General features: G+C 46.7%; 13 non-coding genes across 13 annotated transcripts; 6 read left to right on the top strand and 7 right to left on the bottom strand.

The window, feature by feature from the left end:
* Positions 1 to 4539: 4539 nt before the first annotated feature.
* On the bottom strand, positions 4540 to 4703 carry LOC134994507 (U1 spliceosomal RNA). The gene has a single exon (XR_010197511.1). It is a non-coding gene; the product is annotated as a U1 spliceosomal RNA (small nuclear RNA).
* Positions 4704 to 5358: 655 nt separating this feature from the next.
* On the bottom strand, positions 5359 to 5521 carry LOC134994539 (U1 spliceosomal RNA). The gene has a single exon (XR_010197538.1). It is a non-coding gene; the product is annotated as a U1 spliceosomal RNA (small nuclear RNA).
* Positions 5522 to 5673: 152 nt separating this feature from the next.
* Positions 5674 to 5837, bottom strand: LOC134994521 (U1 spliceosomal RNA). The gene has a single exon (XR_010197524.1). It is a non-coding gene; the product is annotated as a U1 spliceosomal RNA (small nuclear RNA).
* Positions 5838 to 6510: 673 nt separating this feature from the next.
* Positions 6511 to 6673, bottom strand: LOC134994467 (U1 spliceosomal RNA). The gene has a single exon (XR_010197480.1). It is a non-coding gene; the product is annotated as a U1 spliceosomal RNA (small nuclear RNA).
* A 152-nt stretch (positions 6674 to 6825) lies between these two features.
* LOC134994518 (U1 spliceosomal RNA) lies at positions 6826 to 6989 on the bottom strand. The gene has a single exon (XR_010197522.1). It is a non-coding gene; the product is annotated as a U1 spliceosomal RNA (small nuclear RNA).
* A 671-nt stretch (positions 6990 to 7660) lies between these two features.
* On the bottom strand, positions 7661 to 7823 carry LOC134994529 (U1 spliceosomal RNA). The gene has a single exon (XR_010197532.1). It is a non-coding gene; the product is annotated as a U1 spliceosomal RNA (small nuclear RNA).
* Positions 7824 to 7975: 152 nt separating this feature from the next.
* On the bottom strand, positions 7976 to 8139 carry LOC134994514 (U1 spliceosomal RNA). Its single transcript, XR_010197518.1, has one exon. It is a non-coding gene; the product is annotated as a U1 spliceosomal RNA (small nuclear RNA).
* A 6773-nt stretch (positions 8140 to 14912) lies between these two features.
* Positions 14913 to 14986, top strand: TRNAN-AUU (transfer RNA asparagine (anticodon AUU)). Its single transcript has one exon. It is a non-coding gene; the product is annotated as a tRNA-Asn (tRNA).
* A 1381-nt stretch (positions 14987 to 16367) lies between these two features.
* LOC134994517 (U1 spliceosomal RNA) lies at positions 16368 to 16532 on the top strand. Its single transcript, XR_010197521.1, has one exon. It is a non-coding gene; the product is annotated as a U1 spliceosomal RNA (small nuclear RNA).
* A 152-nt stretch (positions 16533 to 16684) lies between these two features.
* LOC134994541 (U1 spliceosomal RNA) lies at positions 16685 to 16847 on the top strand. Its single transcript, XR_010197540.1, has one exon. It is a non-coding gene; the product is annotated as a U1 spliceosomal RNA (small nuclear RNA).
* Positions 16848 to 17521: 674 nt separating this feature from the next.
* Positions 17522 to 17685, top strand: LOC134994522 (U1 spliceosomal RNA). The gene has a single exon (XR_010197525.1). It is a non-coding gene; the product is annotated as a U1 spliceosomal RNA (small nuclear RNA).
* A 152-nt stretch (positions 17686 to 17837) lies between these two features.
* On the top strand, positions 17838 to 18000 carry LOC134994527 (U1 spliceosomal RNA). Its single transcript, XR_010197530.1, has one exon. It is a non-coding gene; the product is annotated as a U1 spliceosomal RNA (small nuclear RNA).
* Positions 18001 to 18656: 656 nt separating this feature from the next.
* On the top strand, positions 18657 to 18820 carry LOC134994519 (U1 spliceosomal RNA). Its single transcript, XR_010197523.1, has one exon. It is a non-coding gene; the product is annotated as a U1 spliceosomal RNA (small nuclear RNA).
* Positions 18821 to 20157: the final 1337 nt, after the last annotated feature.

Genomic DNA, 20157 nt, shown 5'->3' on the forward strand with positions numbered 1-20157 from the left:
TGTCCCCGGTACCAAATACCATCTAGGTTCCATTTCTCTAGGCAGGCGATACCGAAAATGTACACAGACCTCAGAAAAAGACTCACCAGTGTCCTAAAAAATGCAGTTGTACCCAATGTCCACTTAACCACGGACATGTGGACAAGTGGAGTAGGGCAGACTCAGGACTATATGACTGTGACAGCCCACTGGGTAGATGTATTGACTCCCGCCGCAAGAACAACAGCGGCGGCACCAGTAGCAGCATCTCGCAAACGCCAACTCTTTCCTAGGCAGGCTACGCTTTGTATCACCGCTTTCCAGAATACGCACACAGCTGAAAACCTCTTACGGCAACTGAGGAAGATCATCACAGAATGGCTTACCCCAATTGGACTCTCCTGTGGATTTGTGGCATCGGACAACACCAGCAATATTGTGCGTGCATTATATCTGGGCAAATTCCAGCACGTCCCATGTTTTGCACATACCTTGAATTTGGTGGTGCAGAATTATTTAAAAAACGACAGGGGCGTGCAAGAGATGCTGTCGGTGGCCACAAGAATTGCGGGACACTTTCGGCGTACAGGCACCACGTACAGAAGACTGGAGCAACACCAAAAACGCCTGAACCTGCCCTGCCATCATCTGAAGCAAGAAGTGGTAACGAGGTGGAATTCAACCCTCTATATGCTTCAGAGGATGGAGGAGCAGCAAAAGGCCATTCAAGCCTATACATCTGACCACGATATAGGAGGTGGAATGCACCTGTCTCAAGCGCAGTGGAGAATGATTTCAACGTTGTGCAAGGTTCTGCAACCTTTTGAACTTGCCACACGTGAAGTCAGTTCAGACACTGCCAGCCTGAGTCAGGTCATTCCCGTCATCAGGCTTTTGCAGAAGAAGCTGGAGACATTGAAGGAGGAGCTAAGACAGAGCGATTCCGCTAGGCATGTGGGACTTGTGGATGGAGCCCTTCATTCGCTTAACCAGGATTCACGGGTGGTCAATCTGTTGAAATCAGAGCACTACATTTTGGCCACCGTGCTCGATCCTAGATTTAAAACCTACGTTGTATCTCTCTTTCCGGCAGACACAAGTCTGCAGGGGTTCAAAGACCTGCTGGTGAGAAAATTATCAAGTCAAGCGGAACTTGATCGGTCAACAGCTCCTCCTTCACATTCTCCCGCAATTGGGGGTGCGAGGAAAAGGCTCAGAATTCCGAGCCCACCCGCTGGCGGTGATGCAGGGCAGTCTGGAGCGACTGCTGATGCTGACATCTGGTCCGGACTGAAGGACCTGCCAACGATTACGGACATGTCGTCTACTGTCACTGCATATGATTCTCTCACCATTGAAAGAATGGTGGAGGATTATATGAGTGACCGCATCCAAGTAGGCACGTCAGACAGTCCGTACGTATACTGGCAGGAAAAAGAGGCAATTTGGAGGCCCTTGCACAAACTGGCTTTATTCTACCTAAGTTGCCCTCCCACAAGTGTGTACTCCGAAAGAGTGTTTAGTGCCGCCGCTCACCTTGTCAGCAATCGGCGTACGAGGTTACTTCCAGAAAATGTGGAGAAGATGATGTTCATTAAAATGAATTATAATCAATTTCTCCGTGGAGACATTGACCAGCAGCAATTGCCTCCACAAAGTACACAGGGAGCTGAGATGGTGGATTCCAGTGGGGACGAATTGATAATCTGTGAGGAGGGGGATGTACACGGTGATGAATCGAAGGATGATGATGAGGTGGACATCTTGCCTCTATAGAGCCAGTTTGTGCAAGGAGAGATTAATTGCTTCTTTTTTGGTGGGGGTCCAAACCAACCCGTCATTTCAGTCACAGTCGTGTGGCAGACCCTGTCACTGAAATGATGGGTTGGTTAAAGTGTGCATGTCCTGTTTATACAACATAAGGGTGGGTGGGAGGGCCCAAGGCAATTCCACCTTGCACCTCTTTTTTCTTTTATTTTTCTTTGCGTCATGTGCTGTTTGGGGAGTGTTTTTTGGAAGGGCCATCCTGCGTGACACTGCAGTGCCACTCCTAGATGGGCCAGGTGTTTGTGTCGGCCACTTGGGTCGCTGAGCTTAGTCACACAGCTACCTCATTGCGCCTCTTTTTTTCTTTGCGTCATGTGCTGTTTGGGGAGTGTTTTTTGGAAGGGCAATCCTGCGTGACACTGCAGTGACACTCCTAGATGGGCCAGGTGTTTGTGTCGTCCACTTGGGTCGCTGAGCTTAGTCACACAGCTACCTCATTGCGCCTCTTTTTTTCTTTGCGTCATGTGCTGTTTGGGGAGTGTTTTTTGGAAGGGCCATCCTGCGTGACACTGCAGTGCCACTCCTAGATGGGCCAGGTGTTTGTGTCGGCCACTTGGGTCGCTGAGCTTAGTCACACAGCTACCTCATTGCGCCTCTTTTTTTCTTTGCGTCATGTGCTGTTTGGGGAGTGTTTTTGGAAGGGCCATCCTGCGTGACACTGCAGTGCCACTCCTAGATGGGCCAGGTGTTTGTGTCGGCCACTTGGGTCGCTGAGCTTAGTCACACAGCTACCTCATTGCGCCTCTTTTTTTCTTTGCGTCATGTGCTGTTTGGGGAGTGTTTTTTGGAAGGGCCATCCTGCGTGACACTGCAGTGCCACTCCTAGATGGGCCAGGTGTTTGTGTCGGCCACTTGGGTCGCTGAGCTTAGTCACACAGCTACCTCATTGCGCCTCTTTTTTTCTTTGCGTCATGTGCTGTTTGGGGAGTGTTTTTTGGAAGGGCCATCATGCGTGACACTGCAGTGCCACTCCTAGATGGGCCAGGTGTTTGTGTCGGCCACTTGGGTCACTGAGCTTAGTCATCCAGCGACCTCGGTGCAAATTTTAGGACTAAAAATAATATTGTGAGGTGTGAGGTGTTAAGAATAGACTGAAAATGAGTTGAAATTATGGTTATTGAGGTTAATAATACTTTGGGATCAAAATGACTCCCAAATTCTATGATTTAAGCTGTTTTTTAGGGTTTTTTGAAAAAAACACCCGAATCCAAAACACACCCGAATCCGACAAAAAAAATTCGGTGAGGTTTAGCCAAAACGCGTTCGAACCCAAAACACGGCCGCGGAACCGAACCCAAAACCAAAACACAAAACCCGAAAAATTTCCGGTGCACATCTCTAGTGGCCATGCCATGTCACTGTGCAGGAGCCAGCACCGCTCACACACTAGTCCCCGGTGCAGCCCCCAACCCCCGGGACACCCGGAGCAACAAAATGTAGATTCAGGCCACCAGGCAACGCCCCTACCTATGAAACCATGCCTCCTTTTTACCATTGCGCTGCTTATCTGCGCGCACTGCATTACAATCTCCCTCGCCACCTCTCTGGGTGTCACCAGTGATAGTGACACCTCTGCCATGCTTGTAGCAGCTGGTCCTAAGATCTACGCCTCAAGCCCTGAGTGTTTGCCCTTGTGACTTGTTGATCATCATAGCAAAGCAGATGCTTACAGAAAACTGCAGGGGCTTAGATTGAAAATAAAAAAAATTGATGGGTATAAGGTAGAGAGGAGCGGGTTCGGTTCTCCGAGAACCGAATTCCCCACGAACTCCACGTGGTTTACACTGGTACGAGGCAGGCTCGGTTGTTCCCGCCTGACTCGGAAAACCTGAACAAGGGAAAATGTCATCATCCCGCTGTCGGATTCTCGCGAGATTCGGATTCCATATAAAGAGCTGCGCGTTGCCGCCATTTTTACTCGTGCATTGAAGAGAGAGCGGAGAGGACGTGGCTATGTTCTCTCAGTGGAAATCTCAATATCAGTGCTCAGTATCAGTGGATACTTATTGCTGCTCAGTAATACTAGTAGTGTGTCTCTCCTGCTCAGTGTCAGTTCTCAGTAGTATCCTCATCAGTGCTCAGTATCACTGCTCATTGTCTTGTGCTGCATTGTTGTGCTCAGCATACTACAGTACATTACTAATAGTCCAGTGCTGCATCTTGCTGCTCAGTGTCAGTTCTAGTATCCTCATCAGTGCTCACTATCCCTGCTCATTGCATTGTGGTGTTCTGTATACTACAGTAACATAGTAATATAGTAACATATAGTAACATAGTTTTTGAGGTTGAATAGAGGCAAATTGCCCATCGTGTTCAACCTGTTTTAAGTTGTGATGATTCTACATACTTGCTGAATAATGTTATATGACTACTTAGCTACTACAACTCATGTTACCCCCGGATTAACCATGTTGATATTTTAAGTATTATAACCTTGGATAGCTTTTTCATTCAGAAATTTATCCATTCCTTTTTTAAATCCAATTACAGAGTCCGCCATTACCACCTTCCCTGGCAGGGAATTCCACATCCTGATTGCCCTAACAGTGAAGATCATAGTATCTCACCTGGCAGGTAAGTAGGAGTTGGGCCAGAGCTGTGGAGGATTGCTGCTCGGGCACCCCCTGTCAAGTGAAGGAGATCCAACTGAGGCAGCACAAGGGAACTCTCGAAAGAAGAACAAGGCTAGAGGAAGATCTGAGACAAAGAAATCTGACTTTTACCAGAGCTGACCAGAGGAAAGCACAAACACAGTCCCCCACTACCACAAATAATGCAGTCGAGTTTCCCACATTTGGGGAAATCACAGGGGTCAGCATACCCAGAATGCAATGAATGAACCTCACCCTGGGAGAACAATCTTCATGACCATGGTATCGCCTATGCAAAATAAGTATGATTTGGGATAGGGCTGGGGAGGGCCGCTGCTCAGGCACATCTCTGTCAAGTAAAGGAGATTCAACTGAGGCAGCACAAGGGAACTCTCATCTGGGGACAACAACTGCAGGGAGAACACATATTTTCAGATGAACATGGGAGGGCAGAAGGCTGCCTAATACTGAAGCACCCCCAAACAACAAACCAAATGCAACAACTAGTACAAGCATTCCTGGGGGAAGTTCTGCAGAAGACGGATTTGCATACGGTGATGTCATCCAAGCAGTGGGCCAAAGTTGGCTGGAACCCTCATCTGCATATGAAAAGAGAAAAGGGGTATGCAGGGCATGGCGGCCTTTTGCGGCGCTTGGATGACCCTTAGTTCGCATTAAACACCCCCACCCTCCTTCGGTGTGGGGCTCATGTTGCCAATGCCCCAGCCCCTGAAGCATTCAAGCTGATTTCTTACAGCAGCTTGGCACTGTAACAGCTCCAGAGCTGCTCTGTAAGGCAAGTAAAAGGGTGTGTAGTTTGCATTGTGCATTGGAAGGCACAAAGTAAGCAGACAGGAGGAGAAGTCAGGATAGTGCACAAGGGTATAAAAGGGAGGGGCTCAAGAAAAAAGAAGTGGAAACAGACAGCAAACTAGGCTGGAGAGAGACCTGAGACAAAGAGATCTGAATTATACGAGAGCCGACCAGGGGAAACACAAATTCTGCAGTCAAGTTTCCCACATTTGGGGAAATCGCAGGGGCAGCACACCCAGAGTGCAATGGGTGAGCCTTGCCCTGGGAGAAGCACCTTCATGATCATAGTATCTCACCTGGCAGGTAAGTAGGAGTTGGGCTTGAGCTGGGGAGGGTCGCTGCTCGGGCACCCCCCTGTCAAGTGAAGGAGATCCAACTGAGGCAGCACAAGGGAACTCTCGAAAGAAGAACAAGGCTAGAGGAAGATCTGAAACAAAGAAATCTGACTTTTACCAGAGCTGACCAGAGGAAAACACAAACACAGTCCCCCACTACCACAAATAATGCAGTCGAGTTACCCACATTTGGGGAAATCACAGGGGTCAGCATACCCAGAATGCAATGAATGAACCTCACCCTGGGAGAATAATCTTCATGACCATGGTATCTCCTATGCAAAATAAGTATGATTTGGGATAGGGCTGGGGAGGGCCGCTGCTCAGGCACATCTCTGTCAAGTAAAGGAGATTCAACTGAGGCAGCACAAGGGAACTCTCATCTGGGACAACAACTGCAGGGAGAACACATATTTTCAGATGAACATGGGAGGGCAGAAGGCTGCCTAATACTGAAGCACCCCCAAACAACAAACCAAATGCAACAACTAGTGCAAGCATTCCTGGGGGAAGGCCTGCCGCAGATTGATTTGCATATGGTGATGTCATCCAAGCAGTGGGTCAAAGTTGGCTTCAACCTTCGTCTGCATATGAAAAGAGAAAAGGGGCGTGCAGGGCATGGCGGCCTTTTGCGGTGCTTGGATGACCCTTAGTTTGCATTAAACACCCCCACCCTCCTTCGGTGTGGGTCTCATGTTGGCCATGCCCCAGCCCCTGAAGCATTCAAGCTGATTTCTTGCAGCAGCTTGGCACTGTAACAGCTCCAGAGCTGCTCTGTAAGGCAAGTAAAAGGGTGTGGGCCCTGCAGCACTACCTGTAGTTTGCATTGTGCATTGGAAGGCACAAAGTAAGCAGACAGGAGGAGAAGTCAGGATAGTGCACAAGGGTATAAAAGGGAGGGGCTCAAGAAAAAAGAAGTGGAAACAGACAGCAAACTAGGCTGTAGAGAGACCTGAGACAAAGAGATCTGAATTATACAAGAGCCGACCAGGGGAAACACAAATTCTGCAGTCAAGTTTCCCACATTTGGGGAAATCGCAGGGGCAGCACACCCAGAGTGCAATGGGTGAGCCTTGCCCTGGGAGAAGCACCTTCATGATCATAGTATCTCACCTGGCAGGTAAGTAGGAGTTGGGCTAGAGCTGGGGAGGGTCGCTGCTCGGGCACCCCCCTGTCAAGTGAAGGAGATCCAACTGAGGCAGCACAAGGGAACTCTCGAAAGAAGAACAAGGCTAGAGGAAGATCTGAGACAAAGAAATCTGACTTTTACCAGAGCTGACCAGAGGAAAACACAAACACAGTCCCCCACTACAACAAATAATGCAGTCGAGTTACCCACATTTGGGGAAATCACAGGGGTCAGCATACCCAGAATGCAATGAATGAACCTCACCCTGGGAGAACAATCTTCATGACCATGGTATCTCCTATGCAAAATAAGTATGATTTGGGATAGGGCTGGGGAGGGCCGCTGCTCAGGCACATCTCTGTCAAGTAAAGGAGATTCAACTGAGGCAGCACAAGGGAACTCTCATCTGGGGACAACAACTGCAGGGAGAACACATATTTTCAGATGAACATGGGAGGGAAGAAGGCTGCCTAATACTGAAGCACCCCCAAACAACAAACCAAATGCAACAACTAGTGCAAGCATTCCTGGGGGAAGGCCTGCAGCAGATGGATTTGCATATGGTGATGTCATCCAAGCAGTGGGTCAAAGTTGGCTTCAACCCTCGTCTGCATATGAAAAGAGAAAAGCGGCGTGCAGGGCATGGCGGCCTTTTGCGGCGCTTGGATGACCCCTAGTTCGCATTAAACACCTCCACCCTCCTTCGGTGTGGGGCTCATGTTGGCTATGCCCCAGCCCCTGAAGCATACAAGCTGATTTCTTGCAGCAGCTGGGCACTGAAACAGCTCTAGAGCTGCTCTGTACGGCAAGTAAAAGGGTGTGGGCCCTGCAGCACTACCTGTAGTTTGCATTGTGCATTGGAAGGCACAAAGTAAGCAGACGGGAGAAGTCAGGATAGTGCGCAAGGGCATAGAAGGGAGCAGCTCAAAAAAAGAGAAGTGGAAACAGACAGCAAACTAGGCTGGAGAGAGACCTGAGACAAAGAGATCTGAACTATACGAGAGCCGACCAGGGGAAACACAAATTATGCAGTCAAGTTTCCCACATTTGGGGAAATCGCAGGAGCAGCACACCCAGAGTGCAATGGGTGAGCCTTGCCCTGGGAGAAGCACCTTCATGATCATAGTATCTCACCTGGCAGGTAAGTAGGATTTGGGCTAGAGCTGGGGAGGGTCGCTGCTCGGGTACCCCCCTGTCAAGTGAAGGAGATCCAACTGAGGCAGCACAAGGGAACTCTCGAAAGAAGAACAAGGCTAGAGGAAGATCTGAGACAAAGAAATCTGACTTTTACCAAAGCTGACCAGAGGAAAGCACAAACACAGTCCCCCACTACCACAAATAATGCAGTCGAGTTTCCCACATTTGGGGAAATCACAGGGGTCAGCATACCCAGAATGCAATGAATGAACCTCACCCTGGGAAAACAATCTTCATGACCATGGTATCGCCTATGCAAAATAAGTATGATTTGGGATAGGGCTGGGGAGGGCCGCTGCTCAGGCACATCTCTGTCAAGTAAAGGAGATTCAACTGAGGCAGCACAAGGGAACTCTCATCTGGGGACAACAACTGCAGGGAGAACACATATTTTCAGATGAACATGGGAGGGCAGAAGGCTGCCTAATACTGAAGCAACCCCAAACAACAAACCAAATGCAACAACTAGTGCAAGCATTCCTGGGGGAAGGCCTGCAGCAGATGGATTTGCATATGGTGATGTCATCCAAGCAGTGGGTCAAAGTTGGCTTCAACCCTCGTCTGCATGTGAAAAGAGAAAAGGGGCGTGCAGGGCATGGCGGCCTTTTGCGGCGCTTGGATGACCCCTAGTCCGCATTAAACACCTCCACCCTCCTTCGGTGTGGGGCTCATGTTGGCTATGCCTCAGCCCCTGAAGCATTCAAGCTGATTTCTTGCAGCAGCTGGGCTCTGTAACAGCTCCAGAGCTGCTCTGTACGGCAAGTAAAAGGGTGTGGGCCCTGCAGCACTACCTGTAGTTTGCATTGTGCATTGGAAGGCACAAAGTAAGCAGACGGGAGAAGTCAGGATAGTGCGCAAGGGCATAGAAGGGAGCAGCTCAAGAAAAGAGAAGTGGAAACAGACAGCAAACTAGGCTGGAGAGAGACCTGAGACAAAGAGATCTGAATTATACGAGAGCCGACCAGGGGAAACACAAATTATGCAGTCAAGTTTCCCACATTTGGGGAAATCGCAGGAGCAGCACACCCAGAGTGCAATGGGTGAGCCTTGCTGTCACGTTTGAATAGAGAAAGGAGGATCACAAATTATATGTGATCTAAGGTGTGGTGATTACCTGCAGGAATAATCACCAATAATGTTTTCAAGTGACTGTATATATATAATTTTGTATTCTTTCAGCCGAGATGTGACAACATGGCTGACATGCAATGTCCTGCATTTGACCCCCATAGGTCCAGGCCAAGAGAGATCTGCAGTCCATTTAAAGTAATCCAAAACTGGGATTGATATTTTAGCTTTTATTTTTACTTAAAGTACAATAACTTGTACCATTTTAATTTGTTTTAATAGTATATTGACAGTATTGTTTTCTTTCAAAAATCCACTTAATTTTCTTTACCCTATTATTAAAATGGTAATTGACAAAAACAAACTACATTGTCACCAGAAGAGCAATACAAAATGTACAAGTGATATATTAAAATCATCTTTCCAGCTTGAATTTCAATGATGCATTGGGGCAAAAATTTTGTGAGAAACATCTTCACCCTTAAATAAAGATTTTCTTAATTCCTTACCTGTGTGCTAATTAGATATCACCTTGTTTTCACATTAAACAGACTTCCACATGAGAAAGCAGCATGAGAATGCTTATTAGCCTTTGTCAGTATGTACTTTTGCAAAGTGTCGCTCTGGCGCAATCAGTTAGTGTGTACGGCTATTAACCAAAAGGTTTGTGGTTCAATCCCACCCAGGGATGTAATTGACCTTGTTATCAGATTTTGGTGATCTTTAAGTAGACAAGTCAAAATTTCGAAAACCCCTGTTATGGTGTAGGGTACCTGGCCTTCTTGCTGCAATTGTTCATGCCGTTGGCTTGTGTTCTGTTGAATGACACGTTCTGCCACGTTCTGCGGCATGCTTAAGGTGTGAGCTGGTAAGATGCTCACCTTAGTTTAACAATAAATCATTTCCTCGAAATGTCCGTCTCCCTGGGCACAGTTCCTATAACTGGAGTCTGGAGGAGGGGCATAGAGGGAGGAGCCAGTTCACACCCTTTGAAAGTCTTAAAGTGCCCATGTCTCTTGCGGATCCCATCTATACCCCATGGTTCTTAATGTGACCCCAGCATCCTTTACGGACTAAGAGAAAAGGATGCCCTTGTGTACTATCCTGACTTCTCCTCCCGTATTGTGCCTTCCAACGCACAATGCGAACTACAGGTGGTGCTGCAGGGCCCACACCCTTTTACTTGCCTTACAGAGCAGCTCTGGAGCTGTTACAGTGCCCAGCTGCTGCAAGAAATCAGCATGAATGCTTCAGGGGATGGGGCATGGCCAACATGAGCCCCACACCAAAGGAGGGTGGGGGTGTTTAATGCGAACTAGGGGTCATCCAAGCACTGCAAAAGGCCGCCATGCCCTGCATGCCCCTTTTCTCTTTTTATATGCAGATGAGGGTTCCAGCCAACTTTGGCCCACTGCTTGGATGACATCACCGTATGCAAATCCGTCTGCTGCAGACCTTCCCCCAGGAATGCTTGTACTAGTTGTTGCATATGGTTTGATATTTGATGGTGCTTCAGTATTAGGCAGCCTTCCGCCCTCCCATGTTCATCTGAAAAGATGTGGTCTCCCTGCAGTTGTTGTCCCCAGACGAGAGTTCCCTTGTGCTTCCTCAGTTGAATCTCCTTAACTTGACGGGGGAGGGGCTGCCCGAGCTGCCACCCTCCCCAGCCCTATCCCAACTCATACTTATTTTACATATTAGATCTCTTGATCATGAAGATTGTTCTCACAGGGTGAGGTTCATCCATTATATTTTAAAATAGGAAGGTACAAATTACATATTTGAATTGCATCTATGTGCTGGATTCAAATGCCCCCCCCCCCTTCCTTTCTCAATTGTGCCCGTCAGCAGCTATTCTAAGGTTGCTGCCAATGGGTGTGACACATTAATTTCTTCTGTGGGGTACACTGGACTCCACAAGGATTCACATTGGGGTGTAGAGTAGGATCTTGATCTGAGGCACCAACCGGCTCAAAGCTTTTGACTGTTCCCAAGATGCTCAGCGCATCCTCCTCTATAACCCCGCTTCCATGAACAGGGAGCTCAGTTTGTAGTTGGTGCCTTCAGTAGCAGGCCACTTAACAGGGGCCTGCCTCAGGCAGCCTATTCTTAGCTATTAATTTTGACAAGAAAAGAAGAACTTGTTTTATGAGAATCTACAAGGGCTGCAGCAGGCTAGGTCTAATAGACATCTTTACTGCAGCTTCATCACTCCCAGCGGCGCTGTATACTCCCGTGCCCTGGTTGCTGGGTCACTGCAGCGGAGGCTCCGGTTTCTTCCTAAGGTCAGTCACACACACACCGCCCTTCCGGATCACGAGGCCGCTGATTAAGGGGAGCGTGGCCGTAGGGGGTGGGCCGTGTGCGCACTGGGGTGGACACTGATTACTGGGCAGCCGCTCCACTAGCCACCAGGTACAGTTAAGGAGCACAGGTCTGGGGGTTTTTCTCCTATATTAACCCAATTTTGTACTGCCCGCAGCGCTATGTGATAGGTAATAGGGCCTGATTCAGGTTGGATTGCAATCACAATAAGCAATCCAACTGCAAAAATTGCTAAGAGCATACGCATGTGCCTGCATGCGATCGCCTCTGCCTGTCAATCGGGGCAGGGGGGGAGAGTGGGGTCAGCAACACTCCATTTCCAAGTCAGGGATGGAGCAGTGCGGGGGCAAGGCTTCAAAATGGGGTCTGCAATGGAGGAGACACAGGGGGCGTGGTCACAGCGGCTGTATGACATCACATTCAGCCGCTGTGATCACAAAAATGGTGGCGGCTTCCTGCGCGCACATACAGTCTGCACCAGCAGGAGGCTACACCATTGTTTATGATCACGCTGAACTGCAGTGCGACTGCAATTACAGCATGGTCAAGAAGGGAGGTGTCATACTGGGTGGCCATGCCCTGTCACTGTGCAGGAGCCAGCACCGCTTACACACTAGTCCCTGGGTGCAGCCCCCAACCCCCGGGACACCCGGAGCAACAAAATGTAGATTCAGGCCACCAGGCCACGCCCCTACCTATGAAATCATGCCTCCTTTTTACCATTGCGCTGCTTATTTGCACGCACTGCATTACAATCTCCCTCGCCACCTCTCTGGGTGTCACCAGTGATAGTGACACCTCTGCCATGCTTGTAGCAGCTGGTCCAAAGATCTATGCCTCAAGCCCTGAGTGTTTGCCCTTGTGACTTGTTGATCATCATAGCGAAGCAGATGCTTACAGAAAACTGCAGGGGCTTAGATTGAAAATAAAAAAAATTGATGGGTATAAGGTAGAGAGGAGCGGGTTCGGTTCTCCGAGAACCGAATTCCCCACGAACTCCACGTGGTTTACACTGGTCTGAGGCAGGCTCGGTTGTTCCCGCCTGACTCGGAAAACCTGAACAAGGGAAAATGTCATCATCCCGCTGTCGGATTCTCGCGAGATTCGGATATTATATATAGAGCTGCGCGTTGCCGCCATTTTTACTCGTGCATTGAAGAGAGAGCGGAGAGGACGTGGCTATGTTCTCTCAGTGGAAATCTCAATATCAGTGCTCAGTATCAGTGGTTACTTATTGCTGCTCAGTAATACTAGTAGTGTGTCTCTCCTGCTCAGTGTCAGTTCTCAGTAGTATCCTCATCAGTGCTCAGTATCACTGCTCATTGTCTTGTGCTGCATTGTGGTGCTCAGCATACTACAGTACATTACTAATAGTCCAGTGCTGCATCTTGCTGCTCAGTGTCAGTTCTAGTATCCTCATCAGTGCTCACTATCACTGCTCATTGCATTGTGGTGTTCTGTATACTACAGTAATATAGTAACATATAGTAACATAGTTTTTGAGGTTGAATAGAGGCAAATTGCCCATCGTGTTCAACCTGTTTTAAGTTGTGATGATTCTACATACTTGCTGAATAATGTTTTATGACTAGTTAACTACTATAACTCATGTTACCCCCGGATTAACCATGTTGATATTTTAAGTATTATAACCTTGGATAGCTTTTTCATTCAGAAATGTATCCATTCCTTTTTTAAATCCAATTACAGAGTCCGCCATTACCACCTTCCCTGGCAGGGAATTCCCCATCCTGATTGCCCTAACAGTGAAGAACCCTTTCCTCCATTGCATTCTGAATTTCCTCCAGTCGCAGCGAGTGACCACGTGTTCTTTTAATAAATAATTCCTCTGATAACTCTTTGTTATGTATCTTTACATATTTGAAGATATTAATAATATCTCCTCTTAGGCACCTCTTTTCTAGTGTATACATATTCAGCCTAGTAAGTCTTGGGTATGGGTGAAGATGTTTCTCACAAAATTGTTGCACCAAAGCATCATTGAAATTCAAGCTGGAAAGATGATTTTAATATATCACTTGTACATTTTGTACTGCTCTTCTGGTGACAATGTAGTTTGTTTTTGTCAATTACCATTTTAATAATAGGGTAAAGAAAATTAAGTGGATTTTTGAAAGAAAACAATACTGTCAATATACTATTAAAACAAATTAAAATGGTAAAAGTTATTGTACTTTAAGTAAAAATAAAAGAGCCAAAATATCAATCCCAGTTTTGGATTACTTTAATTAACAAAAAACAATGCATATAGCAGAGGATAGTTTCAATCTGCCTACCTCTGGGTTATGGGCCCAGCATGCTTCCGTTGCAGTACTCTGCTGCTCATGTAAGTGCAAGAGATCCTGAAGCACTCACTCATCATGGGAAAGTACCAATGTGTTTCTTACAAAAACTCTCCAGATTATTGACTTTTTAAAGTTTTTCTAGGAAACGTTCTAGATGAATGCTTATTAGCCTTTGTCAGTATATACTTTTACGAGGTGTCTCTGTGGTGCAATCGGTTAGCATGTTTGGCTATTAACCAAAAGGTTGGTGGTTCAATCCCACCCATGGATGTAATTGACCTTGTGATTAGATTTTGGTAATCTTTAAGTAGACAAGTCAAAATGTCAAACTCCCTTTTATGGTGTAGGGTACCTGGCCTTCTCTGATGTAATCAGAGTTAGATTTGATTAAGTGATTTTATAAAAAACAGCTAGGAAGCACAATTTAGCAGTGGGTTGCAGAGAAAAAAAACTATGCTGGCAGAAAAGTCCAATTGAGTGATTAAACAGCTCTTCATTTTCTGATTTTATGTTTATGCTAACAAATTTGCTCTCTGAAAAGTGTCCACAAAGTAAAGTCTCTGATTAACACCTTTGTAGGAATGGTTTTTCACCTATTACTGAATTAAACTTGCTTCATTGGAAAGGCAGCAAGATGCATCCTCATTTCAATGTCTACTGAAATAATACAGGTTGACACCAGGAAACATAAACGTCACTGCATCCTTGCTGCTTCCTCATGGGGAAGTCTGTTTAATGTGAAAACAAGGTGATATCTAATCAGCACACAGGTAAGGAATTAAGAAAATCTTTCTTTATGGGTGAAGATGTTTCTCACAAAATTGTTGCACCAAAGCATCATTGAAATTCAAGCTGGAATGATGATTTTAATATATCACTTGTACATTTTGTACTGCTCTTCTGGTGACAATGTAGTTTGTTTTTGTCAATTACCATTTTAATAATAGGGTAAAGAAAATTAAGTGGATTTTTGAAAGAAAACAATACTGTCAATATACTATTAAAACAAATTAAAATGGTAAAAGTTATTGTACTTTAAGTAAAAATAAAAGAGCCAAAATATCAATCCCAGTTTTGGATTACTTTAATTAACAAAAAACAATGCATATAGCAGAAGATAGTTTCAATCTGCCTACCTCTGGGTTATGGGCCCAGCATGCTTCCGTTGCAGTACTCTGCTGCTCATGTAAGTGCAAGAGATCCTGAAGCACTCACTCATCATGGGAAAGTAGCAATGTGTTTCTTACAAAAACTCTCCAGATTATTGACTTTTTAAAGTTTTTCTAGGAAACGTTCTAGATGAATGCTTATTAGCCTTTGTCAGAATGGACTTTTACGAGGTGTCTCTGTGGTGCAATCGGTTAGCATGTTTGGCTATTAACCAAAAGGTTGGTGGTTCAATCCCACCCAGGGATGTAATTGACCTTGTGATCAGATTTTGGTGATCTTTAAGTAGACAAGTCAAAATTTCAAACCCCCTCTTATGGTGTAGGGTACCTGGCCTTCTCTGATGTAATCAGAGTTAGATTTGATTAAGTGATTTTATAAAAAACAGCTAGGAAGCACAATTTAGCAGTGGGTTGCAGAGAAAAAAAAATTATGCTGGCAGAAAAGTCCAATTGAGTGATTAAACAGCTCTTCATTTTCTGACTTTATTTTTATGCTAACAAATTTGCTCTCTGAAAAGTGTCCACAAAGCCAAGTCTCTGATTAACACCTTTGTAGGAATGTTTTTTCACCTACTACTGAATTAAACTTGCTACATTGGAAAGGCAGCAAGATGCATCCTCATTTCAATGTCTACTGAAATAATACAGGTTGACACCAGGAAACATAAACGTTACTGCATCCTTGCTGCTTTCTCATGTGGAAGTCTGTTTAATGTGAAAACAAGGTAATATCTAATCAGCACACAGATAAGGAATTAAGAAAATCTTTCTTTATGGGTGAAGATGTTTCTCACAAAATTGTTGTCCCAATGCATCATTGAAATTCAAGATGGAAGATGATTTTAATATATCACTTGTACATTTTGCATTGCTCTTCTGGTGACAGATTTCCGCAAATGTGGGAAACTTGACTGCATAATTTGTGTTTCCCCTGGTCGGCTCTCGTATAATTCAGATCTCTTTGTCTCAGGTCTCTCTCCAGCCTAGTTTGCTGTCTGTTTCCACTTCTCTTTTCTTGAGCTGCTCCCTTCTATGCCCTTGCGCACTATCCTGACTTCTCCCGTCTGCTTACTTTGTGCCTTCCAATGCACAATGCAAACTACAGGTAGTGCTGCAGGGCCCACACCCTTTTACTTGCCGTACAGAGCAGCTCTAGAGCTGTTACAGTGCCCAGCTGCTGCAAGAAATCAGCTTGTATGCTTCAGGGGCTGGGGCATAGCCAACATGAGCCCCACACCGAAGGAGGGTGGAGGTGTTTAATGCGAACTAGGGGTCATCCAAGCGCCGCAAAAGGCCGCCATGCCCTGCATGCCCCTTTTCTCTTTTCATATGCAGACGAGGGTTGAAGCCAACTTTGACCCACTGCTTGGATGACATCACCATATGCAAATCCATCTGCTGCAGGCCTTCCCCCAGGAATGCTTGCACTAGTTGTTGCATTTGGTTTGTTGTTTGGGGGTGCTTCAGTATTAGGCAGCCTTCTTCCCTCCCATGTTCATCTGAAAATATGTGTTCTCCCTGCAGTTGTTGTCCCCAGATGAGAGTTCCCTTGTGCTGCCTCAGTGGAATCTCCTTTACTTGACAGAGATGTGCCTGAGCAGCGGCCCTCCCCAGCCCTATCCCAAATCATACTTATTTTGCATAGGAGATACCATGGTCATGAAGATTGTTCTCCCAGGGTGAGGTTCATTCATTGCATTCTGGGTATGCTGACCCCTGTGATTTCCCCAAATGTGGGTAACTCGACTGCATTATTTGTTGTAGTGGGGGGACTGTGTTTGTGTTTTCCTCTGGTCAGCTCTGGTAAAAGTCAGATTTCTTTGTCTCAGATCTTCCTCTAGCCTTGTTCTTCTTTCGAGAGTTCCCTTGTGCTGCCTCAGTTGGATCTCCTTCACTTGACAGGGGGGTGCCCGAGCAGCGACCCTCCCCAGCTCTAGCCCAACTCCTACTTACCTGCCAGGTGAGATACTATGATCATGAAGGTGCTTCTCCCAGGGCAAGGCTCACCCATTGCACTCTGGGTGTGCTGCCCCTGCGATTTCCCCAAATGTGGGAAACTTGACTGCAGAATTTGTGTTTCCCCTGGTCGGCTCTCGTATAATTCAGATCTCTTTGTCTCAGGTCTCTCTACAGCCTAGTTTGCTGTCTGTTTCCACTTCTTTTTTCTTGAGCCCCTCCCTTTTATACCCTTGTGCACTATCCTGACTTCTCCTCCTGTCTGCTTACTTTGTGCCTTCCAATGCACAATGCAAACTACAGGTAGTGCTGCAGGGCCCACACCCTTTTACTTGCCTTACAGAGCAGCTCTGGAGCTGTTACAGTGCCATGCTGCTGCAAGAAATCAGCTTGAATGCTTCAGGGGCTGGGGCATGGCCAACATGAGACCCACACCGAAGGAGGGTGGGGGTGTTTAATGCAAACTAAGGGTCATCCAAGCACCGCAAAAGGCCGCCATGCCCTGCACGCCCCTTTTCTCTTTTCATATGCAGACGAAGGTTGTAGCCAACTTTGACCCACTGCTTGGATGACATCACCATATGCAAATCCATCTGCGGCAGGCCTTCCCCCAGGAATGCTTGCACTAGTTGTTGCATTTGGTTTGTTGTTTGGGGGTGCTTCAGTATTAGGCAGCCTTCTGCCCTCCCATGTTCATCTGAAAATATGTGTTCTCCCTGCAGTTGTTGTCCCCAGATGAGAGTTCCCTTGTGCTGCCTCAGTTGAATCTCCTTTACTTGACAGAGATGTGCCTGAGCAGCGGCCCTCCCCAGCCCTATCCCAAATCATACTTATTTTGCATAGGAGATACCATGGTCATGAAGATTATTCTCCCAGGGTGAGGTTCATTCATTGCATTCTGGGTATGCTGACCCCTGTGATTTCCCCAAATGTGGGTAACTCGACTGCATTATTTGTGGTAGTGGGGGACTGTGTTTGTGTTTTCCTCTGGTCAGCTCTGGTAAAAGTCAGATTTCTTTGTTTCAGATCTTCCTCTAGCCTTGTTCTTCTTTCGAGAGTTTCCTTGTGCTGCCTCAGTTGGATCTCCTTCACTTGACAGGGGGGTGCCCGAGCAGCGACCCTCCCCAGCTCAAGCCCAACTCCTACTTACCTGCCAGGTGAGATACTATGATCATGAAGGTGCTTCTCCCAGGGCAAGGCTCACCCATTGCACTCTGGGTGTGCTGCCCCTGCGATTTCCCCAAATGTGGGAAACTTGACTGCATAATTTGTGTTTCCCCTGGTCGGCTCTCGTATAATTCAGATCTCTTTGTCTCAGGTCTCTCTCCAGCCTAGTTTGCTGTCTGTTTCCACTTCTTTTTTCTTGAGCCCCTCCCTTTTATACCCTTGTGCACTATCCTGACTTCTCCTCCTGTCTGCTTACTTTGTGCCTTCCAATGCACAATGCAAACTACACACCCTTTTTACTTGCCTTACAGAGCAGCTCTGGAGCTGTTACAGTGCCAAGCTGCTGTAAGAAATCAGCTTGAATGCTTCAGGGGCTGGGGCATTGTCAACATGAGCCCCACACCGAAGGAGGGTGGGGGTGTTTAATGCGAACTAAGGGTCATCCAAGCGCCGCAAAAGGCCGCCATGCCCTGCATACCCCTTTTCTCTTTTCATATGCAGATGAGGGTTCCAGACAACTTTGGCCCACTGCTTGGATGACATCACCGTATGCAAATCCGTCTTCTGCAGAACTTCCCCCAGGAATGCTTGTACTAGTTGTTGCATTTGGTTTGTTGTTTGGGGGTGCTTCAGTATTAGGCAGCCTTCTGCCCTCCCATGTTCATCTGAAAATATGTGTTCTCCCTGCAGTTGTTGTCCCCAGATGAGAGTTCCCTTGTGCTGCCTCAGTTGAATCTCCTTTACTTGACAGAGATGTGCCTGAGCAGCGGCCCTCCCCAGCCCTATCCCAAATCATACTTATTTTGCATAGGCGATACCATGGTCATGAAGATTGTTCTCCCAGGGTGAGGTTCATTCATTGCATTCTGGGTATGCTGACCCCTGTAATTTCCCCAAATGTGGGAAACTCGACTGCATTATTTGTGGTAGTGGGGGACTGTGTTTGTGCTTTCCTCTGGTCAGCTCTGGTAAAAGTCAGATTTCTTTGTCTCAGATCTTCCTCTAGCCTTGTTCTTCTTTCGAGAGTTCCCTTGTGCTGCCTCAGTTGGATCTCCTTCACTTGACAGGGGGTGCCCGAGCAGCAATCCTCCACAGCTCTGGCCCAACTCCTACTTACCTGCCAGGTGAGATACTATGATCTTCACTGTTAGGGCAATCAGGATGTGGAATTCCCTGCCAGGGAAGGTGGTAATGGCGGACTCTGTAATTGGATTTAAAAAAGGAATGGATACATTTCTGAATGAAAAAGCTATCCAAGGTTATAATACTTAAAATATCAACATGGTTAATCCGGGGGTAACATGAGTTGTAGTAGCTAACTAGTCATAAAACATTATTCAGCAAGTATGTAGAATCATCACAACTTAAAACAGGTTGAACACGATGGGCAATTTGCCTCTATTCAACCTCAAAAACTATGTTACTATATGTTACTATATTACTATGTTACTGTAGTATACAGAACACCACAATGCAATGAGCAGTGATAGTGAGCACTGATGAGGATACTAGAACTGACACTGAGCAGCAAGATGCAGCACTGGACTATTAGTAATGTACTGTAGTATGCTGAGCACAACAATGCAGCACAAGACAATGAGCAGTGATACTGAGCACTGATGAGGATACTACTGAGAACTGACACTGAGCAGGAGAGACACACTACTAGTATTACTGAGCAGCAATAAGTATCCACTGATACTGAGCACTGATATTGAGATTTCCACTGAGAGAACATAGCCACGTCCTCTCCGCTCTCTCTTCAATGCACGAGTAAAAATGGCGGCAACGCGCAGCTCTTTATATGGAATCCGAATCTCGCAAGAATCCGACAGCGGGATGATGACATTTTCCCTTGTTCAGGTTTTCCGAGTCAGGCGGGAACAACCGAGCCTGCCTCGTACCAGTGTAAACCACGTGGAGTTCGTGGGGAATTCGGTTCTCGGAGAACCGAACCCGCTCCTCTCTACCTTATACCCATCAATTTTTTTTATTTTCAATCTAAGCCCCTGCAGTTTTCTGTAAGCATCTGCTTTGCTATGATGATCAACAAGTCACAAGGGCAAACACTCAGGGCTTGAGGCGTAGATCTTAAGACCAGCTGCTACAAGCATGGCAGAGGTGTCACTATCACTGGTGACACCCAGAGAGGTGGCGAGGGAGATTGTAATGCAGTGCGCGCAGATAAGCAGCGCAATGGTAAAAAGGAGGCATGGTTTCATAGGTAGGGGCGTGGCCTGGTGGCCTGAATCTACATTTTGTTGCTCCGGGTGTCCCGGGGGTTGGGGGCTGCAC

Source organism: Pseudophryne corroboree, unplaced genomic scaffold (genome assembly GCF_028390025.1).
Source record: "Pseudophryne corroboree isolate aPseCor3 unplaced genomic scaffold, aPseCor3.hap2 scaffold_1317, whole genome shotgun sequence".
Lineage (NCBI taxonomy): Eukaryota > Metazoa > Chordata > Amphibia > Anura > Myobatrachidae > Pseudophryne > Pseudophryne corroboree.